We start from the raw sequence: 12,500 nt of genomic DNA on the forward strand, positions 1-12,500 counted from the left end.
ATTTTTCGAAACTTGCAATGCCATGCGCGCGCACAGCGTGCGCACAGCATGCCGGCAGCGTGCGCGCAGCATGCCGGCAGCGTGTGCGCAGCGTGCGCGCTTGGGAGCCTGTCGACAGAATTTTTCGAAACTTGCCATGCCATGCGCGCGCACAGCTTGCGCGCAGCGTGTGCACAGCATGCCGGCAGCGTGCGCACAGCATGCCGGCAGCGTGTGCGCAGCGTGCGCGCTTGGCAGCCTGTCGACAGAATTTTTCGAAACTTGCCATGCCATGCGCGCGCACAGCTTGCGCGCAGCGTGTGCACAGCATGCCGGCAGCGTGCGCACAACATGTCGGCAGCGTGCGCGCTCGGGAGCCTGTCGACAGAATTTTTCGAAACTTGCCATGCCATGCGCGCGCACAGCTTGCGCGCAGCGTGCTGATTCTGTCGACAGCGAGGCTAGCGAAACTTCTCCTGCCATGGCGTGCGCGCAGCGTGCTGACTCTGTCGACAGTGAGGCTAGCGAAATTTGTCTTGCCATGGCGTGCGCGCAGCTTGCGCAGCGTGCGCGCAGCCTGTGCGCAGCGTGCGCGCAGCTTGCGCATTCGGTCGACAGTGAGGCTAGCGAAACTTGTCCTGCCGTGGCCTGCGCGCAGCCTTCGCGCAGCATGCGCGCAGCATGTGCGCAGCATGCCGGCAGCCTAGTTCCAGATTTTTTCAAATGTCGACAGAATTTTTCAAACCTTGTCAAACCCCATTTTTATTGAAATTTCCTCGCACAATAAGCTCCCCATAAGTAGTCTATGATTTTTAGGACCTTCTCCAAGTTACAAAACTAAAAAATTCCTCCCGGATTTGTTTTAATGATTTTTTCAATTTTACGACTTCTAAAAATAATAAAAAATACTTCCCGACTTCAAATATTTATGAAACTTTTTCCCATCAGAGATTGCATGTTTCTTAGTATCCCTGCAAAAAATCACGTCCAAATACCTTGTATTGAATTATTTAGAGCCCATTATGACTCCTCGCGCATAGGTGATGTCTCTTCCTGTCAAAGGGCTAAATGCATAAAATGCTATATAGGGGGGTGTGTGTTGCCTGCATATGCATGGCAGCCCATGCCCTCCTAGCTGCAGCCCCCTTCCCCCACGCCACACCCATGTCATGTTGCCTCGATATGTTGCCTCGGTATTATGGGTTTGGTGTCGGGGTCGGGGGGCTGCCACCCATGGCGGTGGTGGCCGGAATCCGGCCGCCGCCACCACGCCGCCGCCATGGGTGAGGGGGAAAAAAAAAGGCGTGGAAAGTTGCGAAATGGGGTTGTCTAGGCTTTTTTTTGGCATGGAAGAGCATGGAGTGCTAGGAACTCCTTCTCAAATGCGCGGGCATGTCGACCACAACCTCATTTCGCAACAACAACCACCCGTGTGGGGTGGCGGTGGGTGGATAGTCGCGGATTGGGGCTTGCCAAGCCAATGTTTTCAAAAAAATTCATCAAAATTAAAAACAAATGTTTTGTTGCCTTCGGATTTGTGGGCGAGCGGTGAGTCGGAGTGGAGCCGGTAAAGTTTAACCTCGGTGTGCATGGTTGTTTTTAGAAACTCAATCCAATGCCGGGGACGTTGAAAGTGACGCTCTTATGAGTTGCAAACCCGCAAGATTTAAAGAACCTTTTCAAAAAAATTTCAAACCAACAAGATTTAAAAACAGAAATTTTCATCAAAATGAAAAACAAATGTTTTGTTGCCTTCGGACTAGTGGGCGAGCGGCGAGTCGGAGCGGAGCCGGTAAAGTTTAACCTCGGTGTGCACGGTTGTTTTTAGAAACTCAATCCAATACCGGGGACGTTGAAAGTGACGCTCTTATGAGTTGCAAACCCACTAGATTTAAAGAACCTTTTCAAAACAATTTCAAACCAACAAGATTTAAACCAACAAAATTAAAAACAAATGTTTCGTTGCAAACAAATTGTGGGCGAGCGGCGAGTCGGAGTGGAGCCGGTAAAGTTTAACCTCGGTGTGCACGGTTGTTTTTAGAAACTCAATCCAATACCGGGGACGTTGAAAGTGACGCTCTTATGAGTTGCAAACCCACAAGATTTTAAAAACTTTTTGAAAATGTTTCTTCTAAATGACACATTTTGATCCTTGGCAAGTGCTCAATCTGTAACTATCCAATCACCGCCACACCACACCGGTCGGGAGTGTGTGAATGGTGTGCTTCCCGGGTTTGGCATAGACAATCTTTCGCATCGACAATCTTTTGCATGCGAGGGAATGTCTATGCCAACCCCGGGAAGCACACCATTCACCCACTAGTTGTGGGCGACGATGGGTTGGCTTCAAGTGAACTTTTGCTTGGGGTTGTCTTCGGTATGCTTTTGTGTTGGGAGTACGGCCACCAAACCTTCTCAATGCACGGGTATGTCGAGGATGGCTTTTGGCGGGGTTGATGAAGAAGCTGCCCAATTCTCGGCCACACGAACACATGGTGACGATGCGTTGGCTTCAAGTGAGCTTTAGCTTGGGGTTGTCTTCGGTATGCTTTTGTGTTGGGAGTACGGCCACCAAACCTTCTCAATGCACGGGTATGTCGAGGATGGCTTTCGGCGGAGTTGATGAAGAAGCTAGGGAATTGTTGGCCACTCTCACACGTGTGGGGGTAGGTTGGCTTTGAAAGAAGCTATCCAATCCTCTGAGTGTGCGGTTGAGCTATGATTAGGATTGTCTAGGCATTGCTTGTGTGTGCAAGGTGCGAGCCCAATGCACGAGCAAGTCGAGGATGACAATCTTAAGAGTAGCAATGATGCCACAAAATATCGGTTGCCTTCGGAGTAGTGGGTGAGCGGCGAGTCGGAGTGGAGCCGGTAAAGTTTAACCTCGGTGTGCACGGTTGTTTTTAGAAACTCAACCCAATACCGGGGACGTTGAAAGTGACACTCCTACTAGTTACGAACCCACAAAATATCGGTTGCCCCAAGTCCCTGAGTGTGCGGTTGAGCTATGATTAGGATTTGTCTAGGCACTGCTTGTGTGTGCACGGTGCGAGCCCAATGCACGAGCAAGTCGAGGATGACAATCTTAAGAGTAGCAATGATGCCACAAAATATCGGTTGCCTTCAGAGTAGTGGGCGAGCGGCGAGTCGGAGTGGAGCCGGTAAAGTTTAACCTCGGTGTGCACGGTTGTTTTTAGAAACTCAGCCCAATACCGGGGACGTTGAAAGTGACACTCCTACGAGTTACGAACCCACAACATATCGATTGCCTAGATTCCATGGTATTCTTGTCATGCCTAGCGGTGCGGGCTTGGCTCCACTCGGTGCAGCCGCATTCTCAGTTAGCCATTGTGCTTGTTGAGATGTGCGGTTCGTTTGGTGGTGCTGGGCTTTGCTAATGCAACGGCGTGTGAGTGGTGAATGGGTGTTATGCACCGGCAGGCTCTTTGCTCTGGCATCGAACTGTCGTCTCATACCCCTCGTCATTGATGCTTCAAGATTGGCTTGTGCGGGTTAATGGGTTCCTGTTTTGGCTACCTATTGTTAAGGAATGGTGCCTCTCGTTGTCCCTTTCCTCCTCTTGCCTTTCGCGGGCAACATGAGGATGTTGTAGCAGTGCTTGTGTCCCGATCAACCCACGACTCATCGTGAGATTGTGAAGGTCCACAAGTTCTGCTTGTGATCTCGGATGAGGAGCATTAAGTGTTAGAAATGTGCCCTAAGAGCCAATACATTTGATGTAATCTCCTTAGAATACATTTCGTATATGATATATAAAGGGCAAACTTATTTGTTATCTTTTACATCGTGTAAAGAAACAAATGTCCCGGGTATGCTAAATAAGAGATAAAGTAATCTAAAGAAGATTAGATTCGGGAGACCTTTAATCTCTAACTGTAGCATCCCAAAATGTTCATAATCATAGGTTATCAAATGGGCATTGATAAACCGTCAAGATTAGCACATATTATGTATGCTCAATTGGGAGGATGGTTAGTCTCAAACCATTTGTGTAGTTGACACTAATACAAGTATGTGGGTGCTCATTAGTGAATGAGTACACTGAACGCGATCAACCGTAGTTCTCATATGGAGTATTTATCTATATGTCAAATGAGAACTCATAGTTGCAATAATGCAAATTAGTCCTTAGACCTGAGGCATCATGGTTGTCCTGTGATGCGTTATTGATCTTTGATAGCTCTTAAAGGCAAGCCGTAAAAGATTTGTCTTAAGTGTTGTTGGGATCTCTTAATTCATCATAGGGGCATGTGAATGTACAATAAGGAATCTCTACTTTCGATAAAGAAGGAGAATGTTTCAAGATGTGATTCAGTAAATCTTTGGCCAAAGTATTTTGAGCTTGATTTAGAAAGTTGTTCTTAATCATGTTCTTTTGAATCACATGAGGTTATAAATCATATTAGGGGTTTGACATAAACAATCCGTACCCTAATAATATGATTTGAAACATTGTATAAGAGAAGGATCGTATTGCATTGCAATTCCAACTGAATAGGTTCTTCATCTATTCTGGTTAGCTTGGGTAGCCTTGATATATTGCTAGATGTCACTCTTGGCTTGTGGAAGTCCTAGGATTGATTGTGATCGATCCAAATAAAGGAAGAATTAAAAAGGGGTTTTAATTCCAGTTGGTTAGAAAGAGTTCTAATATTTTCCCACTTCCTTGCTAATTAGAACCTAATGGATCGCACACCTTAAATGGTTAACTTTGAGTAATACAAATGAGAATGAGGAAATCAATTTGATTGATTTGATGTGGATGATTTACTACGTGTAAAAACGTATTTGGGCCTCGATAATAGTTAGAGGGAAGTCCAAATGGTTGGGTATCAAGCCCAAGGGCTTAAGACACCTATAAATTATGGTTTAAGTGTCATAAGGCCCAATTTTGGAAGCCCAATGGGATTTGGCCGAAAATGGTTAAGTGAATGTGTATGGGAATTGTTTCCATAAGTTCATTAACACACAAACACAATCCAACATCAACCAAATAGGTTTGGGAGATCAAAGAGAGAAAAAAGGAGAGTTTTCAAGAGTGAAATACTTTCATTTTTCAAAGTGGTTTAGATTGAAACCAATCTTGAGAATCTTGCACTAGCATCCAAGTATTCTCAAGATACTTCTTCTCATCTCAAGGTTCTATTGGTGTGGAGACTTAGAGGCCATATACTTTTGTGGCTCACATGGAGGAGAAAGATTAAGGAGCAAAGATCAAAGAGGAGATCAACAAAGAGGAAATCATCAAGAGAAGACCAAACACAAATTGGTTCATATAATTGCTTCAAGGGTAATTAGATCTTATCCTTTCTCTTGAATTTTCATTTATGAAAAACATATCAATGTTCATGGCTTAAGATACTTGGAAGAAGTTTTGTTTTTGAATTTAAACAACCACCTTAGACTTCCGCTGCGATTAATTTGATTAAATGCATGTTTAATATTCAAATGAACTTTGAAAAAATGTTTTGAAAATCCTACAATTGGTATCAGAGCCATAGGTCATGAACTTGATATGTTTTTGGGGTTTAGAGATGCATATATGGGTTGTGAATTCATTTAAAAGTATAATAGTTATACTTGATTTATTTTGATATGATTGAATAAAAATCAAATGGAGTGAAAGGGGTTGTTTGGGATTTTGGATTTCCGGATTTGTGTTTTGATGATTGATGCTCTCTTTGTGTTCATATATGTATATGAATATTAGAGCATAGTTGCATTAAAACTCCCATGATTTTAATTTCATGAAATATATGATATTAAGAGCATGAGATGGTTAAAATGGAATATGGATTTTTCCGGAAATAGCATGAACATTCATATAAGTTCATATGCATGTTCTTGGTGTTCTTGATGTTCTTGTTATGGGATCTTTTTGATCCATAAGTTAGGTGGCTAATCTTGATGATTTTGTTTAGTGGAATTTTCCACCAAAATAGGTCAAAAGTTGATGATGGTGTTTTATTATAAAATTAAAAGTTTTTCAAAAATGTTTCCACTCAATAAACATTTACCCACCACACTAAAATTAATAAGATTACTTTGGTGAGTGTGTGGGGCTTTCTAGGTATAAATGTTGGTGATTTGATATAAAATGCAAAAGTTGATCAATTTATTCATATCACTAATTCTTTACCTACCACACTAAAATTAATTTTGATTACTTTGGTGAGTGTGGTTGGCCTACCTAGTCACATTCATGATTATTCACTTAGTTGAAAAAATTATGATCACCACTTTGTATTATACAAATGCATGCTTTAACCCCACACCCTAGTGGATCAACTTTGGATCCATTATTAATTGTTGAATAGTTTTAGACCTAGTTGCAATATATGATAAATGTAACTATGCCTAAAAGGTTTCTACAATTACATTTACTATTGTAGTAAAATGTTTTCACTCCATGGTAAATTTATTTTATTTGAATATAGTTACCACTTGAATTAAACCCATATATATGTATGCAACCCAAGAGCATGTATTTACATTGCTAGTTTAATTGTTTAAAGCGTTTAAATAATTAAAGGATGGTTATGGACTTAGACCAAACAATTGAGCTATGTGATTGGCCGCTTATTGGATATGTATTCGATTTTGATTGGCTATGTAATAATGAAATGGCTTTCATGCCTAATTTATTTTTATGCGCGCGTAATTAAAATGAATCACCTTCCAAGACCATGATCCAACATGGTGGCTCGTGTTGGATCAACAAGAAAGTCCATAATCATCCTATAAGCCCAATGCAATTGGAATGTTCGGTAATGATGATAATTAATCAATTAGTAGTATCATGTATTCCCACTATCTCAAGCAAATGGTTTCTAAAACATTTAGTGGGAGTATTATGTGCTACTAATATATTGCACTGGGAACCATTTAATGAGATTAGATAGGTAATTTTAACAGGATTAAAATTGGATTAAAATGAGACCAATTTAACTACCCTCAAAGCAATATTAAGTTGATAAGCGAAATGGCACTTCGAATGCTATTTTGTGGCCTTCCACCGTGGTAGTCTCTTATTGGGTGGCACATTTACACCTTGTTGGACCTCAGTGAGGCAACATCCAGTACTTGTAACCATCCAAGGGAAGCCTATTACACATACTTGATGTAGTGCGGATAGATAACGAGTGTGGCCAACAAACTGTTAGGTTGAGGTCATACTTGAAACCCTATACCCACAAGCATGGTGGGAATAACTTAACTAAGACGAACGAAACCAACAAACTGTTAGGTTGAGGTCTAGTTCTCTAGAGGCCATAGTGATGGGTATTCACATTAATGATGTGATTGGATAAGAGTATCCTCTCATTAGTATCATAGCAATCCAACAAACTGTTAGGTTGAGGAAAACTATGTGAAAGTGAGACTCCCATCCCCACTAAGAGTTTCAACGGAAACTCTCGGATTTCAGGAGGGATATGAAATTTGCCAAAAATAGTGGGAGCTACCATCATGACTTAAAGACCCTAAGTCCTTGGTAGAAGATTAATCTAAATTAAAATCTATTTACGTTTTGCAGAATTTCAAATTAACCATCACAAACCCAATCTCAAAGATACTTGACTCAAACGTCCAAGATGACACGAACTATCCGGTTTGATGCACAAACACCAACTTGTCCTATAATTGGATGAAATTAGTTGTGTATAAGAAAACCCCACCACATACCCCTCTTGGTCCATATGCCATTGAGGAGGAGACAAAGGCTTATAAGAAGCATGTGTCAGATGACAACCGAGGTAAAAGTTACATGTTGGCATCCATGAAAAGGTGAAGCTACTCCTAGCTTACAATACCATATGTGAACTTGTTGTGACAAGAATGGTAAGTGGGTTCCCGGTTAATCAACATGATCTCAATGTAATATCATTACATAAGATATTGGAAAATATGGATTTTTCTTTGATGTTGAAGTTCAACAAGATTCTTTCTTTCATCCCTATCATTAGTTAATCCCAATATGTTATGAACTATAATATGGGAAAGATGAATGATACCCTATATGAGCTACTCAATATGGCTATAGTAGCTTAAATGAATATCTCAAAAGATAAAGGGTTAAAAGGATAGTTGCAATTTTAGAAGGGTTCTTCTTCTTCCAAATCCAAACAAAAGGTAAGGATAAAGGAAAGAAGAAGAAAAGTTTTCTAAAAACCCAAGGAAGAAAGAATACAAAAGAAAGACAAGTAACTTAAAGGTACTTGTTTTCACTAAGGCAAGGATGGACATTGGAAGAGAAATTGCAAGAGATGCCTTGCAAGCCTCAAGAGAAAAACCTTCGGAAGGTCACTCTCTTGTTCTAAAATTAGTAATTACAGTTAAAGCTTCTAAACTGAATAGTTGATTCAGGAGCTAGTCAACATAAATGCAATTGTGTGCATGGACTAGTGGGAGTAGAAGACTTGGAAAATGAGAAATGGTGCTGACTGTGGGAAGTAGCACTAATGTAGTTGCCAATGCAATAGGCACCTAACATCTCAGACTACCCTCTGAAGAAGACCTGAATTTGAAATAATTGTTATTTCATTTCTGGATGTGTAAAGAACTTAATATCCGTCTCTATATTTTAAGAGATGGAGTTAATGTTTTGTTTGACAAAATTCTTTGTTCTATTTCACATATCAATCATATCGTTGCTTATGCAATTTTGATTGATGGTCTCTTTTCATTTAAGAAATGAATGGTAGCATTAACTGTATATGGATAAAGATGCAACTAGACCTGAGAGGCCTAGAGATGTGGATACATCAACTAAATTGTGACACCTTAAACTTGGAGGCATTAGCCAAGATAGAATTCACCGGATGGCAAAAGATGGAACCTTTTGGATCATTTGATCATGTTCATATGCCTACTTGTGAATCTTGTCTACATGGTAAAATGACCAAGTCTCCTTTCACTAGTAAAGGAGAAAGAGTTACAGAACTGTTGGGATTAATTCACTAAGATGTTTGTGGATTTTTGTATACAAACACAGATGGCGGTTATTCATACTTCATTACCTTTACCGATGATCATTCACGGTTAGGGTATTTATACTTAATGAAGCATAAATATGAATTTTGAAAAGTTTCAGGAATTCAGAAATGAAGTTGAAAACCAAACAAGCAAGAGTATTAAAATCCTTAGATTCGATCTAGGATGTGAATACTTAAGCACATAGTTTCTTGATTACCTCAAGGAACACGGCATCTTATCACGATGAACTCCACCAGGAATTCCACAACATAATGGAGTTTCTAAAATGAGTTCCATGAGCTGTACTAATTTACCTATATCCTTTTAGGGATATGCACTTGAAACTGCAATTCATTTGCTAAATAGAGTGCCTTCCAAATCCATTCCACAAACTCCATTTGAAATGTGTTTTGGGAAGAAACCAAGTCTTGATTAGATCAAGATTTGGGGTTGTCCAGCATATGTAAAGGCAATATGCGGATAAACTAAATGCAAGGTTAGTGAAGTGTAGATTTATAGGGTATCCAAAAGGAAACTATGGGATATCACTTCTATCACATCGACGAGCAAGAGTTGTTTGTCACAAGGTCAGCTACCTTCCTAAAAGGGAATACACTCTTGATGGGAAAAGGGGGACATGAGATAGAACTCAAGGAATTGTCCAATGAGCTAGAAATCAACACTGAACTAAGTGCAATCCCAGATCCACAAACTTGTTGTAACACAGACTCCACGTAGTTCAAGAAGGGTTAGCAGAATGCCTAAAAGGTATTATGGTTTCCTTCATGACAACAAAGGAGAGTTGAATCTCCTAAGTGATTGTAAGGATATCGAAGACCCTTCGAACTACAATGAGACAATGTCAGACATTGACTCATAGAAATGGCTTGGAACCATGAAATCCGAAATAGATTCTACGTATACCAACAAAGTCTAGACTCTAGTTGATCCTCCTCCTGGTATTGTACCAATAGGGAATAAATGGATCTTTAAGAGGAAGATAGGCTCAGATGGGATAGTAGAAACCTACAAAGCAAGGCTAGTAGCAAAGTGCTACAAGCAAAGAGAAGGGATTGACTATGAAGAAACCTTCTCTCCTGTCACTATGACAAAGTCTATTCGGATTTGGCTTGCAATAGCTGCATACCATGATTATGGGATTTGTCAAAATGGATGTGAAGGCGGCTTTTCTGAATGGCCACCTTCAGGAAGAACTATATATAGATCGACCTGAAGGCTTCATTTCTAAAGTTGATAAGCATAAGGTATGCAAGCTACATAGATCCATTTATGGGTTGATGCAAGGTTCTTGGAGTTGAAACATCCTATTTGATGAAGTTGTCAAAACATTTGACTTCGTACAAAAACATGGATGACTAATGAGTGTACAAAAGGTCAGTGGGAGTTTGGTAGCATTCCTAGTGATGTATGTAGATGACATACTACTTATCGGAAACGATATAGGAATGATATCTTCAGTGAAGCTGTGACTCATTAAAATCATTCTTAATGAAAGATTTTAAAGAAGCATCTTACATACTTGAGATAAAGATTTATCCTGATAGATCTAAGAGAATAATTGGATTATCTCAATCCTTGTATGTTGATAAGATGCTAAGGAGATTTCATATGGAACAGTCTAAGAAAAGTTTACTTCCAGTATGACATGGACTTCACTTTTCTAAGAGCATGTGTCCAAAAACTCATTATGAGATACAGTAGATGAGTAAAAATCTCTTATGCATATGCAATTGGGATTCTCATATATGTCATAGCATGTACGAGACATGATATCGGTTATACGAGTATAACTAGAAGATATAAATCAAGCCCATGATTGGATCAATTGGGAGCAGTCAAGTATGTTCTTAAATACTTAAGAAGGACTAAGGACATGTTCCTCATCTGAGAGAAACATCAGAGTAGCAAGTGGAAGCATTTACTGATTTGGGTAATATATCTATTATCAATTATTGCAAATCCACCTAAGGGTACGTCTTCATTTTGAATGAACACGTAGTTGTTGGAGAACAACTAAAGTTGATTACATTGTCGCTTTAGAAGCTACAATAAAATCTGTTTGGATAAAAAGGTTCATTACCGAACTAAATGAGGTTCTAACCATAATGTCACAAGTACCTTTACTGTGTGATGACAATGGGGCGATAGTTCAAGCCAAGGAACCTAGGTCTCATCAAAGATCCAAACACATAGAAAAATGTTACCATTAGATGGGGCATCTGCAAACAACGTAACAGATCCACGCACTAAGCCTATGTCACAGTCACAACTGGATAGACATACAGAGATAATGGGTATGAGATACATGGCTATGTGGCTCTAGTGCAAGTGGGAGATTGTTAGAAATGTGCCCTAAGAGCCAATACATTTGATGTAATCTCCTTAGAATACATTTCGTATATGATATATAAAGGGCAAACTTATTTGTTATCTTTTACATCGTGTAAAGAAACAAATGTCCCGGGTATGCTAAATAAGAGATAAAGTAATCTAAAGAAGATTAGATTCGGGAGACCTTTAATCTCTAACTGTAGCATCCCAAAATGTTCATAATCATAGGTTATCAAATGGGCATTGATAAACCGTCAAGATTAGCACATATTATGTATGCTCAATTGGGAGGATGGTTAGTCTCAAACCATTTGTGTAGTTGACACTAATACAAGTATGTGGGTGCTCATTAGTGAATGAGTACACTGAACGCGATCAACCGTAGTTCTCATATGGAGTATTTATCTATATGTCAAATGAGAACTCATAGTTGCAATAATGCAAATTAGTCCTTAGACCTGAGGCATCATGGTTGTCCTGTGATGCGTTATTGATCTTTGATAGCTCTTAAAGGCAAGCCGTAAAAGATTTGTCTTAAGTGTTGTTGGGATCTCTTAATTCATCATAGGGGCATGTGAATGTACAATAAGGAATCTCTACTTTCGATAAAGAAGGAGAATGTTTCAAGATGTGATTCAGTAAATCTTTGGCCAAAGTATTTTGAGCTTGATTTAGAAAGTTGTTCTTAATCATGTTCTTTTGAATCACATGAGGTTATAAATCATATTAGGGGTTTGACATAAACAATCCGTACCCTAATAATATGATTTGAAACATTGTATAAGAGAAGGATCGTATTGCATTGCAATTCCAACTGAATAGGTTCTTCATCTATTCTGGTTAGCTTGGGTAGCCTTGATATATTGCTAGATGTCACTCTTGGCTTGTGGAAGTCCTAGGATTGATTGTGATCGATCCAAATAAAGGAAGAATTAAAAAGGGGTTTTAATTCCAGTTGGTTAGAAAGAGTTCTAATATTTTCCCACTTCCTTGCTAATTAGAACCTAATGGATCGCACACCTTAAATGGTTAACTTTGAGTAATACAAATGAGAATGAGGAAATCAATTTGATTGATTTGATGTGGATGATTTACTACGTGTAAAAACGTATTTGGGCCTCGATAATAGTTAGAGGGAAGTCCAAATGGTTGGGTATCAAGCCCAAGGGCTTAAG

The sequence above is a fragment of the Prunus avium genome, unplaced genomic scaffold (assembly GCF_965620075.1).
Source record: "Prunus avium unplaced genomic scaffold, drPruAviu1.hap1.1 HAP1_SCAFFOLD_18, whole genome shotgun sequence".
Lineage (NCBI taxonomy): Eukaryota > Viridiplantae > Streptophyta > Magnoliopsida > Rosales > Rosaceae > Prunus > Prunus avium.